Below are 18,388 nucleotides of genomic sequence, written 5' to 3'. Positions count from 1 at the left end.
ATACAAGCAGGTCACACAGTATGATCACAAATACATAAACTCTGTTAAAAATCAGTTTTATTAAAAAGTACAGGCTATGTTCTCAGCCTTGGAGAAACTTGACATGTTTTGGTTTGTGTCTGAACCTCTCTTTAGTGGTTCATTAATAAAACAGATATTTCAACGTAAGCCTAATTTGTTCATGTACTGTTGAGGTTCATTTCAGTAGTTGTGTGCTATAATGTATTTACAAAGTGTGAAGAGGAGGCAACTTTAGAATAGGGAACCTGTTCAGGTCAATTAGAGTCTAATTAGCTTATTGGTTATGAATAAGACTTCACTTTAAAATAGGGAACATATTCTTAGATAGAAATACCTAATTTTGAGTTATCTAGACATATTGAGGAGAGCATATTAAGACCAAAGCTCATGAACAACAACTTCCTTACTTGCAATAAATAAGGACTAATTACAGGGTTATTGAGGAAAAACTCTCAACTAATGGCCTATTACTTATAGAATATAGTCATGTAGAATAAGGCATTAATAAGTGTTTTATAATGACTAATAAAGAGCCAATATACTGCTAATATGCATGTTAATTCCACTCCCCAAGCCCCTCTGAAAAATATTTGGTTAAAAAGAACACAATAGTGCTTTAGGAGGAGATTCAGGTGATAAGGTGGTAGGGTTACCTTGGTTGGTTATTGGCTAATGGTTACACAAGCCAAAAAACCGTTATGACATCATAAAATCTGATCAGCTCATTTTCAGACAGGTTTTTATATCAATGGATCAGGACAAAAAGTGAGCAAATATTTTTTCCTGAAACTTTCAGAATCTCTTTACACAGAGGGGACACATGTTTATGTATAAAAGACATGAAAAAGTGGATTTTGCATAATAGGTCCCCTTTAACACGCCGCTGAGCTCACAGACATCTTCAACATCTTCCTGAGCCAGGCTGTTGTTCCCTCGTGCTTCAAGGTAACCACCATCATACCTGTGCCGAAGAAGTTATCACCTTCCTGCTTCAATGACTACTGCCCGTAGCGCTGACTTCAACCATCATGAAGTGCTTTGAGAGGCTAGTCATGAAGCCAATCAAATCTGACCTCCCCCTCGCTGGACCCATTTCAGTTTGCATACATGTACATTCTCAAAGATTTTGAAGTGACTGTTGTTTTGTATATATTGATTGTTGTGCTTTTATTTATGTCTTAATGTGTGCATATGTACAAATGCGTCTGTTGATTGTGTTGATTGTATTTTTAAACATATTCGTATATACCTTTGTTATTGTATTCAGGATTGTGGGAAACGGTATTTTGATCTCTCTGTCTGCCTACACACAAACTGAAAGATTGACAATAAAGTTGACTCTGACTTGGACTTGACTTTGACAAGCTAAAATATATGTTGTTTAATATTAACGTCTAATATTTGAGTAAATGTGTGTTGTAAACTGTAACGTTCTTGTTAGTTGCAACTGGGGATGTAGCTCAGTGGTAGAGCGCATGCTTTGCATGTATGAGGCCCCGGGTTCAATCCCCGGCATCTCCACTCGTTTTGAAGTGGTTCCTTCGGATGGGATTTGGCTTGGGTTCAAGTCCCAAATGCAGATCAAATCATTATCATCTGCTATTATATGTGCCGGTTCGTCTCCATGGGTACTGCTGAGGTGTCCATGGGCAATGAACCAGACACCCACACAGCTCATCTGCTGCTGTGATGACCACTGCCCCTAATTGGTCAAATGTTGAGCCAAATCACTGTGGCTGTAACTGTTAATGAATGAAGCTCCGACAATTAAGACAAAATTATACTTGTACTACTGTACCTGTGCTTGTTGACTCGCCTGTAAACTTTGTTGTACATGAAGTTAGGTAATCTGGATGGCTCAAACTAACCTTAACCTCAGCAGTGGCGCGTATATGTGCACTACTGTTTTGGAGACCAAGCTCCATTTAAAATACAAATATTCCCATGTGTTTGAAGAAATTAAACTTAATGTCCTAAAAAGTCTCCATATACATTTACGGTAGCACTTTATATTAAGGTACACAAATTAACCATCAACTAGTTGTTAATTAACATGCATATTAGCAGTATATTGGCTCTTTATTAGTCATTATAAAACACGTATTAATGCCTTATTCTACATGACCATATTCTACAAATAATAAGCCATTAGTTGAGAGTTTTTCCTCAATAACCCTCTAATTATACACCGCCTAGTGGTTAAAGCACGTTATTGAATTTTTTTTTTATGTGTTATATTTGATGAAAAAAATATTAAGAGTACATACATAGGGGTAAAGTAGAAGGTCAATGATAGAAATATAGAATATAAAAAATCAAGAAGATACTATAAGTGATCTGGGGGTATCTACAGATAAATATTAAGTCTGACAAAGTACTTAACGTCTAATATATTGCTTTCCTGCAATGTTAACTATGTTGAAGCACTTATTTTAACTGATATTATACATATTAATTATACTCTTATAAGATGTATGTAGATGTAGCAGGCCCCACTATGCAGGGCGCGATGACAGATTATGTTCCTGTAGAACAGGAGAAATGATGAGCAGAGAATGCCTTTTACTGCTCGTTTGGCGGGTCTTGCCAGAATGACAAGCTAACGACAGCTCCGTCATCGCGTCAGACATTTTACGGCAGACGCGTAAATAATAACCAACCCCTTTGCGGCAGTGATACCCTGCCATCTACTGCCCCCTGCTGTCCATTGTTAAACAGGTCATATTAAATCATATTAATTATACACATACAATTGTGATTACACTTTGTGTGGGTCACACACTCCCCGACAAAGAAAAATGGCTCCCGACATTAACCATCAACCTCTTAACTTGTGCCCCTTCTCTTTGAACTTAAAACACTTATACACACTCTCACAAGGGCACTTCTTTAAATGTACAGGTGAATACAAATATGTATGAGAGTGGGTGTAACAATCTTTCCTTCTCAATATGCATGTATGTATGGCAGCATTACAGTGTAAGGCAGTGTCTGGTGTGTAGTGTAAGGCAGTGTCTGGTGTGTAGTGTAAGGCAGTGTCTGGTGTGTAGTGTAATGTGGCATAGGAAGGGGCTGCATTCCCCAGAATGGCAGGGCTTGTACAGTATATAGTCCCGCTGGGTCTGTAGGCCCACATGATCTGGAGGATGGCTGACCAAGGGAGTCATATGTCAGCGTTTGAGGAGGTCTCCTGTCCCGTGTGGATTTCCTCACTGGCTCATCCTGAGGTGTCACAGGTCGGTCATAGCCATAGGGTACTTGTACATCCTCATGCTCTTCCGGTGCTTCAGAATCCACAGGCAGGTCTTCCTCATCAGTCCGTTCTTCTGGTGGTTCTTGTCTGGTTTCTCTCTCAGGTGTAACAACTCGATGTTGTTCTGGTATATGATATCTCAATGGCACTCTATATCTATGTGGTTCAGGTACCCTTTTCCGACCGTCTGTGTTTTGCTGAGATCCAGAGCTAGGTTCAACATTCTGTGAGTGAAGTCCAGCTTGTGGGGGTACTCTTAGCCAGTATCGTACTCTAGGTGCCTCATCATCAGAGTTTTCTGAGTCACTGCTTTGTGATGTCTCTCTCTGTCGTTGTTTCTCAACATGATGACTCTTGCTCTTCCCTCTAGGTGGTAGCAGATTTCCTGTTGGTTCAGGCAAGTTTACAGGTAGGTCATTGACAACGTGTAGGAGATTTCGATGGAGGGTACGGATCTTATGACCACCTGTCTCAGAGCACACTTTGTACACAGGAATGTCACCAACTTGTTCTTTGACGACATACACAGTTTGTTCCCAGTAGGACCTCAATTTTCCAGGTCCACCTCTCTCACTCATGTTGCGGACTAGGACTCTATCACCCGGTTGGAGCACAACTCCCTTGATGTGACAGTCGTAGTACTTCTTGTTTCTTGCACTGGAGTGTTGACTGTTTTCAGATGCAATCCGGTAAGCCTCTTTCATTCTCAGAGCCCATTTCTTAGCATAGCCCTGTGTTGTTTCAGTCTGACCTTTGGCTGACAGACCAAACATTAAATCTACTGGGAGACACGGGTGCCGTCCAAACATGAGGTAGTGGGGTGAAAAGCTTGTTGCCTCATGCCGGGTGCAGTTGTATGCATGTACAACCAGGGGTAAGTGGTCTTTCCAGTTGCTCTTTTCTGTTTCTCCCAGGGTCCTCAACATTTGGAGCAGTGTTCTATTGAACCTCTCAGCTGGGTTTCCTTGGGGGTGGTATGGGGTTGTCCTCGAATGAGCAACTCCAGCCAGATGCCTCAGGGTCTTGAACAGGTCATTTTCGAACTCTCTGCCTTGGTCGTGGTGCAACCTGGCCGGGTAGCCGAATCTTGGAATGAAGTCATTATAGATTTTTTCAGCAGCTGTTCTGCCAGATTTATTTTTTGTTGCGTAGACTTGAGCAAATCTGGTAAAATGGTCAATAACTACTAAAATGTACTCGTAGCCCCCTTTGCTAGTTTCCAGGTGCATATAGTCTATAGACACAAGCTCAAGTGGTGCAGATGAAGTGATGCTGCCCATTGGTGCTCTGACGTGTGTCACAGGTTTCTTTTGTTTGATACAGGGGCACTTTCTGGTTACATAGGTTTCAATGTCCTTTTTCATGAAAGGCCAGTAGAAACGGTCTCGAGCCAGGTGGATGACCCTCTCAGCCCCAACATGTCCCATGTCGTCATGGAGATGCTTTAGTACCAGGGGGTGGTATCGTGATGGTAAGACGAGCTGCTGCCGCTGACTGGCTGTCCGGTACAACAGTTGATTTTCCATGTGCAGTTTTCCCCACTCGTGCATGAGCTTTCTGAGCGTACCACTGGCTCTCTTCCTGTCCTCATTGGTCAATACTGCCTTTGCCTCTTTAAGTTTGATAAGCTCACCGATTGCATGGTCCTCCCTTTGGGCATTGACTAGCTCACTGTGGTCAATGGTAAGGGGTGACACATTCACAGGTGACTCTGAGCATGAAGCTAGGTCCAATGCAGCAACATAAGCAACATCCTGCCTCTTTGCAGACTCACAGCCATCCCATGTGGTTTGGATGGTTTCTCTTGTGAGTTCTTCAGTACACTCTCTGACGTAGGTGTCAATGTCAAGAGGGAGACGAGAGAGCGTGTCTGCGTCTATGTTCACTCTTCCTGGCCTGTATTTGACATCAAACCTAAAGTCTGCTAGCTCACCTACCCATCGGTGGCCCACAGCATTCAGCTTGGCAGTACTCATCATGTATGTGAGGGGATTATTGTCTGTGTATACTGTGAAATGGGGTGCATAGAACAGGTAATCCCTAAATTTCACACATATCGCCCACTTAAGAGCAAGAAACTCGAGTTTCCCTGAGTGCATGTTGTAATTCTTCTCAGCGGGAGACAGAGTTCTTGAACCATAGGCGATGACTCTCAATTTTCCATCCTGTCGTTGATACAACACAGCGCCGAGTCCCTGCTGAGAGGCGTCAGTGTGAAGCACAAATGGCAGTTCGAAATCCGGATAGGCCAACACAGGTGGGTGTGAAAGTGTGTCAATCAGCTGTTCAAGGATCCTTTGGTGATCATCAGTCCACAGGACAGGTGTCCTTGAGGGCAGCTGAGCTCCTTTTCCAACCTTATGTTTCCCCTGGGTCACGGTAGAGCTTCCTTTAATTTTTAACAGATCATAAACTGGTTTGGCAATGCTTGAGAAGTTTTGAATATAGGCTCTATAGTAGCTTAAGAAACCCAGTAACTTCCGCACTTCTCCAACTGTGCTTGGCCTCTTCTCTTTCAGGGATGTGATGGCATCAATGTCTTTTGGGTCAATCCTGACACCGTCTGCAGAGACCAGCCTCCCAACATACCTGACCTCTTTCTGAAACAGCTCACACTTTGTTGGTCTAAGCTTGACACCATGGGACTGCAAGGCTCTCAGGACTTGACGTACTCCCTCAACATGGCTAGTGAAGGAGTCGGAGTAGCAGAGGATGTCATCGAGGTAAGGGATACAGCAGTTGTCACGCAGAGAGTCCAACATTTCCTCCATGCTGCGCTGAAAAGCAGCAGGGGCGTTGGAGAGTCCAAAAGGTATCCTCACCCACTCATACAGCCCCCAAGGGGTGATGAACGCCGTCATGTGTCTGGATCCTTCAGCAATGTAGCCCTGGTGGTAGGCCTTGCCTTGGTCTAAAATGCTGAACCAGCTTTGGCCTTTTAGGGTGTCGATGAGTTCCTGGATACGAGGCAATGGGTGACGGTCTGGTACTGTTTTCTGGTTTAACATTCTATAATCGATGCATAACCTTAGGGACCCATCCTTTTTCCTGACGCAGACTACAGGAGCTGAGTACGGAGATTTGGACTTAACTATCCACCCTTTTACAAGCAGGTCTTGGATGTACTCTTTAACCTCTTTATAAAGGGGCTTGGGCACTGCACTGTATGTGCGCTGAACTGGGATGTTGTCCTTTAAGTTGATGGACATTTGCAGGCTGGGAATGCAACCTATGTCCCCATCATCTTTAGCAAAGGCTGCCGATTCCTCGTGTAACATCTGTTCCACCTTCATCTGTTGCTCATCACTCAGGTGGCTGACATCCACAGGTGGGTGCCACAGTGCAGAAGTGGATTTGTCACTGTTAGAGTGTGGTGATGTGGAAGAACTGGCTATATTTGCCTGGGCTTGATTGTCCTTGCTGCTTGGGTTGTCTGTCTCTATCACTCTATCAATGGTTTCGATGTTGCCTAGAACAGTACAGCTGGGCAGAGTCACAGCACTTCTGGAATGGTTTGACACAGGCACCTTTACGAAAGGTCTCTCTGTCTGTTGGATCGCCATTAGTCCTTCTCCAACACTCAGCTGTGCCAGTGGTGTAGCTTCTAGATTGGGTTCGAAAAGCACAAGTGAGTCGGATTCACTAATATCTACTGGTACCCTGCACTTAATATAAGCTACCTGGCCAGGATAAATAGTGACTTCTTTCCTGCCTATCTTTACTGCAGCACTCTGTTGTTCCTGTTTTTGCTCAGTCTTTATGAAACTCACCATAGCTTCTGCCATAGCACTGTCAGTCTCCAAAGCACCAGTAAGCAAGTTGACAAGGATAGATATCACTTTGGGTCTACTTTCATGACTCCTAAAGAGTTCCTGGATGACATTAAAACCAACTATTGGTCTGTCTATTTTTATTCGACTCACTAGGAAAGGCACTCGAATAGATAAGTCTGGATCATCGTTTCCCTGCAGGTTTACTACCACTTCAATCCATCCTTCATAAGGTACTGCATCTCCTGTGACAGCCGTCACGTAGAGATCATCCTCCATGAGTTCACTGAGGGGTCTAATATCTTGTCCAGGTAAGTATCTGTCTTTCCAAGCACTGTCTATTATGCTTACATTGGCCCCCGAGTCTAAAAGAGCGGTTATGGGGTAACCGTTCATGCTACATCTCAATAGCGACTTTCGGCCAATTAGCGGAGCTATCTTTTTGATTGGGTGTTGTTCGTTATTTTTCTGCGAGTTGATAGGTGTACGACCAGTGCTTTGTCTTGCTGCTGTAACCTCCTGGGGGTGGGACTTGTCCTTTGGGTCGGTCAGTGGTCGTCCCGTTGCTCTGACCTGCGCCCGTTTCCCGCCTGCTTCTGTCTTTTCAAGCAGCCTATAGCACGATGACCCTCCTCCCCACAGAAAAAGCAGTGGCTACAGTTTGGTTGAGCCTGAGCTATGCATTGTGGGCACCCATACGGTCTCCTGGTCTTCTTCTCTGGTCTGGTTTTGTCCGAGCAACACTGGTGGGTGGTTTGATGTAGCCCCTCAGGCACCTGGGTCGTTGTTGATAGCTGTTTCAGTGTTTCCATTGCCTGTGTTAAAGCCTCAACCTGAGCACTCAATCTCTGGATGACCTTATCCTTACTTTTGATTTGAGTCTCTCCCACACTGCTGAGTATTTCTTCAGGTTCAGCGAGTATGCTGTGTGCTTGAGTCAATTTGCGGTTGGAACTGCGTCCCAGTCTGCGCTTTCTTTCACTTTCTTCCATTGTAGTCTTGATAACCTGCCTTAACAGAGCTTCATCAGACACAGTGGGGTCAGCAAGCAGTGGTTTCAGCTCCCGTCTGACATCCTCATGTCTCTCTCCCATGCCTTGATAGACTGCATTCAAAAACACACCCTTCAGTGTAGACGCATCATACTTAATAAGTGCATTTGCCTGCCTGGAGGTGAACATTATTTTTTGTTTCAGTCCTATCATGCGGTATAAGAATTGCTGTGGAGCTTCATTTTCATGCTGTCTAGTACACATCAATTCCTGGAAGAGCTCTGTGCTGCTCTTCTCGCCAAGGTGGGACTGCAGGAAACTCTTCAGCTCCGTGACTGTAAGATCTTCCTTGTTTGTAAGCATGTCTTTAAAGTTTCCACCCTTTATTATGCGTAACACCCCTCTAATGATCTCGTCGTCAGTGTGTTGCTCTCTGCAGCCTTCCTCAATCTGTTTACATAAGCTGTTAAAGCTAATGTCTGATGAAGTGTCAGTTATCTGCCCTCCATGAATCTTAAACTCCCTCCTATGCAGAAGTGAAAGATCTTTAAGGGAAATCATGCTCTCTCGGGTGGTATTAGAGAGTCCTTCTGTAGATGTATGTGGTGAGTTAGGTATATGCTGCTCACTGGGTTGGCTAGAGTGAGGTTGCGGTGTATCTGAACTAGGTGTGGTGACACCGTGTTGAAGTTTGTTTTGCACCTCCTTTAAGCCCCTTAACAGTTTCTGTATGTCCGTGTCATGAATGCCAGTCTCAGTTGGATTGTCTAATGGCTCAAGTGGTTGGTTAGCGTTAACATCAGCAGATAACATCAGAGGTGACTTAACAGAAGTATCAATTTCACCCTCTTTGGAACTCACTGTACCCCTGCTACGGTTTGCAATAATCAAATCAACAGTATCTTGTAGACACAACAACATTGACATTCCCTCATCTTCTAGGTTTAGTAGAGTCTCACTGTTCATATTCGCAGCAATATACTTAACACAGCCCTCCTCGTCGTCCCTGTTTAGCTCTGATGAGTCAAGTCCTTCCACTGGGTCGAGGTGTGTGGCAACTTCATACGCTTCATCTGCTGTTAACTGATGAAGTCTTTTCTTGATGGACCAGCTTAGTCTCTTCCTCTCGTTGTCAGCCATCCTGTGTGTTGTGGGCAACTGTGGCAAACAGTTCTGCACTCCTAGGCGTAGATCCCCTTTAACCTGGTCTCTCTACCTCTTGAGTCGCTAACTGGAAGCACCTTCACTCCGGCAACACGTCGTCAGTCCGGTCCTTAGGTCCAATATCTCTGGATCAGCATATGGTCGTCTCAAACGATGCTGATCCCGGACGAGCCCCCAAGAATCTGTAGCAGGCCCCACTATGCAGGGCGCGATGACAGATTATGTTCCTGTAGAACAGGAGAAATGATGAGCAGAGAATGCCTTTTACTGCTCGTTTGGCGGGTCTTGCCAGAATGACAAGCTAACGACAGCTCCGTCATCGCGTCAGACATTTTACGGCAGACGCGTAAATAATAACCAACCCCTTTGCGGCAGTGATACCCTGCCATCTACTGCCCCCTGCTGTCCATTGTTAAACAGGTCATATTAAATCATATTAATTATACACATACAATTGTGATTACACTTTGTGTGGGTCACATAGACAGTATAAGAAATGTGCAGAATATGACAGTTTAATGGTGGAGGTATACACACATATTGATAGATGTCTTGTAATGCACTGTTGAGGAACCTGCGACCCAAGTTTTTCATTCATTGCATAACTACACCGTAGTTGTGTATAATATGATATGTCAATAAACCTTAGAAAATCTTGAAATCTTGAAAGGGATGTGCAAAATAGCCATTATATACAGTCTTTAATTAACTATTAGTAGAGAATAACGAGTAATGAATATACTTTGTAGGGATCTGCATATAAATGTTTAGTCTTCTCAAGCACCAACTATCAAATATCTCTCCTGATTGTTGGCACTTGACAATCACCTTCCCTGAATTTTACTCAGGTGTAACTAAAGTCTGATTTAAGGGTTGTTTATATTTCACATCATTAATCAGAATCTGCAAAGTAACAAAAAGAAATGTAGTGGAGTAAAAATACCAGGTTAACCTCTGAATTGTAGTGGAGTAGAATTACAAAGTAACAATGAGCTGTCATGTGGGTATATATTAATGCTGCCCATTATGGACACAAGCGATTTTCACCCATTTATTAACTATACGTTTTACATTTGATAACACCAATGTGTTTAATACTGGCAACTTCTAATTGTGGGAAAAAACGAAAACGTTCCCAGTAGAGACGTCCCATAGAACATTTTACATTTTGCGAAACACAATAGCCAGCATGTGTAGTTCTGGGGGGGGGGGGGGGGGGGGGGGGAAATGTTTTTCGGACTTCATATCGCATTAACACCATATCCCAACGTGCATTGCGGCTAAAACATCCAATCACCGAGCTTAAACCATAGCTGAGGATCTTGGGTAATCAGTTCAGTGGCTGTGTATCGCAATGATGCTCGAAATGTCCCATATAGGCCTACGTCTGTTTCCGGTTATTTTTATTTTGACATTCAGTTCCTGACGGACGCCAAAAAAGCCAGAGATTATGGAATTAAACAAATAAATAAAAACAAGGATAATTGTGTGTTATTGTTGAGTAAATAACAGTGTGTTATTTAGAAAAGAATAACAAATTAGAAGGAAAAAAATACAGATTTCACTATTCTGAGGCTCTGAGCCCCATTTATTTTCCTCACAGACGGCAAAAAAAGTCCGACATTATACGATTTAAAATGAAAACATTAATCGTGGCTTGATATTTTTTTTAACATTTATATTTTATTAAACATTTTCAAAAGACAAAAACACACGGACAAGGACATGGCTTACACACATTACAAGTAGGACAGGACATAACATGAAGGGTGGGGGGTAGGGGGATTACAGTGTCAGTTACATTTGATGTATGCATATGGCGTTGTATTTATATATGATTTGCTTCATAATATAGGTATATTTCATTGTTTAATAGGTAAATAAATAGTCAAATAAATAAATACATATATGCACACATATGTACATATACACACACACATCTCTTCCTTTTATGATTAATTCACCTATTCATCCATTTCCCATTTAATTTCACTTCTTTCATTATTATTACCGTTATTTTTCTGTTTCTTCATAGCTTATTTCTCTTTATTTATATTTATTTATTAATATTATTAATTAATATTATTATATTTATTGTTGGCAGCCGAGATGGTTTGAGTCCAGAGGCCTGTACTACGAAGCTGGTTCAACCTAACTTGAATATGTTTGAGTTAGCCAGTTGGCCCAATCCAAAACATACGCGCTCTCGCTAAGCTGTACTACGACGCTGGTTATCAAGTGGATCGCTCAAGCCAGCCGTGTCCTATCTAGTTAGGTGCGCGTTCACATGAAAGGGGTGGTATTTGGAGCATTCGACCAATCTCAAACATGGACAAGCGTACTGACAGCACAGCATCATACTTCCTGAATGAAAAGTGAACTTTAATATTAGTCAAATATGAAGAAGTTAAACTTTAAACATCCATGACTTAAACACTTTATCCAAGCCACATAGCTGCACCTGCAAGGTGAATACAGCTGGTAAAAGAAAAAGCGTTTGAATGCGTACATTAACAGGTTTATGAAATCACTGCCCCGTGTGGATTGGACTTTAATTACATTTGACTCGAGTGTTTCGTCAACTTAATGTGTTGCTTAAAATAATACTTCTGCATACAGTATGTGACACTGTGAGTGTTGCACGGCCAGATATGGCTCAAGAAGCTGACTCAGATAAGGAAATATATGATACATTATGATGTGATATGATGTGAATGATAATGGGACACATCGACGTCTGCACTCACTGTACTTAATGTTACTCTGATCCGGTTACTTATGTTGTGGCAGATATTTAAGTAAGCTTTCTTAATGCTAATGTTATAATAGTCAGATTGCTCTGAAGATGGGAGGGGATATTCTATGAATTTTCACGTTCACACAGTCAGTTGATTTTTGCCGGCCGTCTTTCCTGCGACGGCAGTTTTTCTGTATTTCCTCTATTCTGTAATATGACTTGTAGCTTTAAACTCCGCACACGGAGCTCTGATTGGTCAGCAGGTGGTGCTTTCACTGAGTTGATCTCTCACCCCTAGATTCCACCGGGTCCGTCTGCGCCACGTTGCGGTTTTGGTCCGGCCTCCTCCGGCGTCATACCCTACCAGGCGCGTTTCAGAAGCATTTCAGAAGCGGAGCGTCTTGCCTGCCGGCTCGCAGTTTTTGTTGATTTGGCCATATTTCCTGGACAGGCTACTTTGTACAGACAAAGTTAATAATAACTGTAATATTCCAGTTATAAACCACATGAATCAAAGATGTGTTGCTGTATTTTAGTGGTAAAAAAATGCATTCATCATCATAATTATTCTATATATATATAATTTACACAGTGCCTGTAAACCGGAGGAGAACGCTGGCATTTCTCCTCCTACTTGAAAGACTGCGGAGGGATAGGGTCTGCAAAATTAGTTTGTGTGTGTGTATATATCTATATATATATGCTATATATGCTCTGAAAGTTCCACTTCCTGCCTGCCCGACCTTACGTTACGGCTGCGCCGCGACAAAAATAGGATTCGATCCTAATTTTAGAGGAGCCCTGCGCCAAGCCGCTTCTGGGACGCTTCTGAGCCGTAACGCGCCGCGTGTGGTGGAATAGCACCCAATAGGCGCGTTCACACCAAGTACTTTTCCCACAGTAGTTCATGAGAACTTTAGTTCATGAGAGTTCTTTTAGTTCTGACGAACTAAAGCAGATCGCGTTCACACCAAAATGAGTTCCTGGGGGTGGATTAGGCAAATGAGCCGCTGACATCACTTCTTCTTCTTCTGCTTTGGTTTTCCTGGCAGGCCGCAAACAACTTCACGGCGAGTACAGTAGGTGGCGCTATGCACCTTAAAGTTGCAATCCGCCAAAAAACCGAGTGAAGAAGAAAAAAAACTTCCGCTTCCGCTGTATGCTTCTGTTTACCTTCCGACCTCAGGCACGGTATGGAGTTGACGTTTTGGTGCTCGTGTTATACAGCTTCGTAACTGAGTTATTTAAGCCAATAACCACAAATACAAATAGACCATTCAAATGCAATAGAAATGCTGAGTCGGAGGCGAAGGCGGTTAAGAAGCCTTAATAAAAGGATTGGACCACGAAAAGCACACGCTATGGACATTTTCGCCGTAGGAGAGCTGAGCATGATGATCGTTATCACGCCCAAAGAACAGCAATGGTACGTTCATTAAATTACATTAATACTATCTAATGTTGGATTTATGGAGTTATGTAGGGCTAATTTGTGTCTTTGTATGTGTTTCCAGATATGCGAATACTACGGAACGCGTCGTGTCCCGCGCTCTCTCTGGGTGAACAATTCGCCTGGAAGCAACGTTGGGGAGAGGCATCTGAACAGCATGGAAATTGTAAATTGACAATAAAGCTGATCTTTTGTAGTGCATTTGGTTCTCTTTATTTACCAGTCAACAGACACAATTACAATAGTGCAGACACACCTTAGTGCAAAGATTAAATGTCAGTATCAAAACAGTACTCATACTGTATATTTGTATATTAATGAGTATATTATTATGTTAAATGTGTGTTAAAGACAATGGGATGAGGTTAAAAACTGTTGTATACCATCTTTACTGTGATAAATACATACATGTTAAGCATACACACCTGAAGAACTACGTTACACACAGGTTAGTCTGTGCACTGCTGCTGGTTTAAACAAAGACAGTCATGATGCTAGTGCCGTGCATGTAGGTTCTCTTTTATTTATCAGCAGCAGATCAATAAGTGTCAGTAGTATCAACACAATATAATAACAGTGGCAATATATATATATATATATATATATATATATATATAATAACAATAGGTAGGCTCAGCAGCAGACACACCTTAGTGCAAAGTTAGGTGTCAGTATTAATAACAGTGGCATATATATATATATATAATCACAATAATACAAAATGAACTGTCCCAGGTGTAGGCAATTTGGGGTGAAGTGTCTTGCCCAGGGACACAACGACATCCTGACTGCAGTGGGGTTTGATCCTGTGCTCCCCTGATCCGAACACCAACGCACCAGACCACTGCACCACACGCCTCCCAACAAGTCATTGTACAGTTTATCAACGACGACAAGTTTTTCTTAATTTTTGTATTGAAGGCCTGTTGGATTTAATCAGCTCGCTTAGCACTGTCAGAAGCCCAGCCTGAAAGGTATTTTGTTGCTCCACCTCGATTCCTGGGCCTTGTGTGAATGCAGCAGCCGTTCGTCGTGCATCTCCTTGGCACGCAGGTCCTCATTCTCCTTGCTGACCATGGCACGGCGGTCCATCGCCATGATGGTGTCAAGGAAGCTGTCATCGCGTGCCCACTTTCCTAAGGTGAAATATGCAAGATACAAGATCAGTTTAATCGCAACAACGAGACAACATTGTCCAAATCTGTCTCTGCAGGCACACAACAGGAGGAACACGGGGAACACCTTTGATTTGACTATTAACATTTTAAATGGTGAAGGCACTAGCAATTGGGGGATGGAGGGCTCTCAGGACATGATAGGGAGGCGTGTGGCGCAGTGGATAAGTGCATTGGTGTTCGGATCAGGGGAGCACAGGTTCAAACCCCACTGCAGTCAGCATGTCGTTGTGTCCCTGAGACACTTCACCCCAAAGTGCTCCTGTGGGGATTGCCCACAGTATTGAGTATGTAAGCTTTGGATAAAAGCGTCTAACAAGTGACATGTAATGATTCAAAAAGCTTTTGAATATTGAATAACAAACCAATGTGGTTTACTTGTTATCCACAGTTTAGCTGCTAAATGTTTTTTAGCAATGCTTTTCTTTGTGCTCCACATATCTAAATGTATAAAGTGTGTTTTCACCTCCGTTCCCTCCTGTTTGCTGCAGTATGGCAGCAGCGGTCAGGATGGTAGTCCTGATGGTGTCCGCTGACCGGGCACAGGGTGTGGAGCTGCCTACTCTAACCGGGGGCAACTGAACGTGGAAACTGTGTTTCTCTGAGGGATCCTCCATGTAGTCTGAGAAGCCTTCTGAGGAAACAAGGTCAAACTATTTAGGATAATACAAGGAACAATGTTTAGGCAGTAAATAGAATTTCAATTACATTTCTACTTAAATGTGCAAAAATATTAGAACATCAGTCTTTGTGGCATGCAGGTAATCAACTGTTTAAGCTTTTACCATTAACATGTAGAATGAATGTTGCAAATTACTTGAAATTATAGCAACTACAATCTATTGTTTACCTCTATGCATTCAGTGTAGCCACAGAGGTCCAGCTAACATGCTAATTGCTAACGTTATATTATCGTTTTATCCCGGAGGGGAAAACTAGTTTCTAATCCTGAGAGAAACACCTCGCCTGAAACACACGATTAGTGCCATGAGTTAGTGAAGCAAATTACAGAACATTGCACACTTATTCACAAGTCAATACGTGTTCATAGCGGGCACGGCTGAGAATAGCTAGCTAGCTAGATGTTGTTAGCCAGCTTGGACCTAACGTTAGCAAGTTCTAGCATGGCTAGCTCGATCTACTGAGCAAATAAAAGTACATCTAAGACCAGTCAATACTGGTTAAACTGCAGATTAAAACAGTGCAGTGCATGTATTTTATTTTACCTTCGTAGTCGTCACGACATGACTTTGCCAGGTCTGCTAACTTTGCTGATCCACTGAAACTGCATGCAGTAGAAGCTTCTGAATGCCGCACTTCGCGTCCTCCGAGTAAATCGCCAGAAGCGCAGAGACATCCTCATCAATTCCACCGCTCCGATGATTTATTTAGTGTTGCTATAATAACTGCTTTCACAAAAGTAATCTCTTCGGGTAAACGAGCAAATACAATGGCCGCTTCCAAAAGAAAAATCAGAGTCAAACGGGCGTGGTTTGCATTCCGCACAGCCAATCAGACGTACGAACTACTTTCTCCCACAACAGTCCCTGCTCTGTAGCAGGGACTGAAAAGCGGGTCGGACGAACTCATTTGAGCTACTTTAGTTCCTGGGGCTTTTTGGTGTGAACGCAAATATATCGTAGTTCTAATGAACTATTGTGGGAAAAGTACACCAAAGTACTCCGGTGTGAACGCACCTAATGACTAGAGTGGCCGTGATCGCCGCGATCGCCGTGAGCACCGCGGCACAGCCGTAACGCGCCCGTAACGCGCCCGTAACGCGCCCGTAACGCGCCCGTAACGCGCCGCAGACGGACCCGGTGGAATCTAGGGGTTAGCCTGCAACCTAACCTCCTCCCGAGGAGGTTAGCCGCTCAGCATAAGTTACCATGGAGATCTAGCCCGCTAAAAAGAGAACCAGCGTCGTAGGACCGGAAAACCCGAGTTTTCCCTGAAGTCAGCCGGCTAAGCGAAAATCCGGCTTCGTAGTACAGGCCTCAGGAAAGCCCTTATCTTATCCCAAAGCCTGTTGTCTGGCTTAACCAAATATAGTTGGTATATAGTTTGACATACATTGGAGTAAAATGTTTGAAATTTGCGGTTTATTAGCTTGGGATCATTTATAATATTACCTCCAGAGTCTCTTATAGCTGGAATTGATAATTTACCCTCTAACTGTTTAAGCTGAAGAGCGAGCATCTTTCCTGCTTTATCACCACATTCAAAGTGTTTTTTACGGAGTCTGTAGAGGGAGAAAGCCGTCTCTTCATGTAATATTGCCTGCAGGTCAGCTCTAACTGTGAGTAATGTTTTCTGAAGTAGTGGGTTTTTAGGATCACGCATATGCTGTTTCTCAATAGTTTTAAGTTCTGATTGTAAATAATTTTAATTTTTAATAGCTTTTCTGTGCTTAGCTGATGCATGGCTGATTATCCACCCTCGGCAGGTGGCCTTAAAGGCTTCCCATACAGTTTGAATGGAAGACACAGAGTCTACATTTATTGATATATTGTAGTGATCACTAATTAACGGGGTTACATAATTCAATCCAGGAACTACAGGTTGGGGGTATTGTTTCCGCCCGGACATATATGTTGACGGTACCTCCGGGGTACCTACTGTGGGTGTTTCTCAATCGCGAGTAAAGCTGCTTCAGAGCCACTATTTCAAGCATACTACGTCATCGAGTGCCGCCGAAGTACTGTTCCAATCTCCAGTATACTTGGAAATCTACCGAGCCCGGCGTACTCCGTTTGGAGAAATATCGAGTGTGCACATGAGTAGACTTTGCAGTCTTAAAATCCCCACAATGCTTTGCGCACGGACCAATTTCCCCAAATCTGTGGCGGAAGATGTAAGGCGGGGCCTCTCATATGACGCACACCTGCACACTTGCTAGCGTGTTCCACACTTCGTTTTCCGAATGCCAGGAAGTATTCTTGACTCGCTTCTGAAGCAAGATGCTCGGCAGACATGTGCTACCAAGCAAGCGTACTCGCGATTGAGAAACACCCTGTGTGTGTGTCCCTTTCACTTTCTCTTGCCTTCTCGGGCTGCGACCCGACAGCATGTGCATTTCTGCTGCTCAATAAAGCCAGATTTGTACCTTCATTGCACCGCCTCCGACTCCCTTCTCTCGGCACTACAATATATTCTTTTATTTTATTTTCAATAAGTGAGATGAATGTGTCATCTTTTAACAAAGAGTTGTTAAGTCTCTATTGTTTTTCATTCTGCAATTTACTCGTGGCTTGATATTGAGTACGAAGATGTTTTTATGAACCACACAGCTTCCGGTCTTCCAAGACCCGACCGGACAAAAAGACGTGTTGCAGGCACGAAACACAATATAAATACATTGCTTTTAAAATCGTTCTGTGTGATACGAAAAAAAAGGGGGAAATTGTGTTGGTGAACACGAATCAATAGATTAAATGTCGTGACTATAACACGAAATGCCGTGAGACTGGGTTGAAATAAGGAGCATGGCTGCTCATTCCCTGGCTCTCAAAAGAGTTTGGCTGGCTATTTAATCTATGTTCACACTGAGACAGTACAACACATAGAGAGAACAGTACACCTATTGTGTAAGTAGTCACATAGGCCTACCTCACGCACACTCAGGTCAGACAGCTCCAATCTCCTGGCTGTCCCGTGGACAAAACTGGTCACCATGGGAAACCGTGCTTTCTCCTCCCTGGGTCCACGTCTGTGGAATCAGCTTCCAGAGAACATACGGACCTCAGCATCACTCTCAGTTTTTAGGAAATGCCTCAAGACCCACCTGTTCCACACCGCATTTTACTGACTGTCCTTTACTTTATTT

General features: G+C 43.1%; 1 non-coding gene across 1 annotated transcript; it reads left to right on the top strand.

The window, feature by feature from the left end:
* The first annotated feature begins 1,470 nt into the window (after positions 1 to 1,470).
* On the top strand, positions 1,471 to 1,542 carry trnaa-ugc. The gene has a single exon. It is a non-coding gene; the product is annotated as a tRNA-Ala (tRNA).
* The last annotated feature ends 16,846 nt before the right edge of the window (positions 1,543 to 18,388 follow it).

Source organism: Trematomus bernacchii, unplaced genomic scaffold, assembly GCF_902827165.1.
Source record: "Trematomus bernacchii unplaced genomic scaffold, fTreBer1.1, whole genome shotgun sequence".
Classification (NCBI taxonomy): Eukaryota; Metazoa; Chordata; class Actinopteri; order Perciformes; family Nototheniidae; genus Trematomus; species Trematomus bernacchii.
Note: the sequence above shows the minus strand (reverse complement) of the source record. Positions and strands in the feature narration are given on the sequence as shown.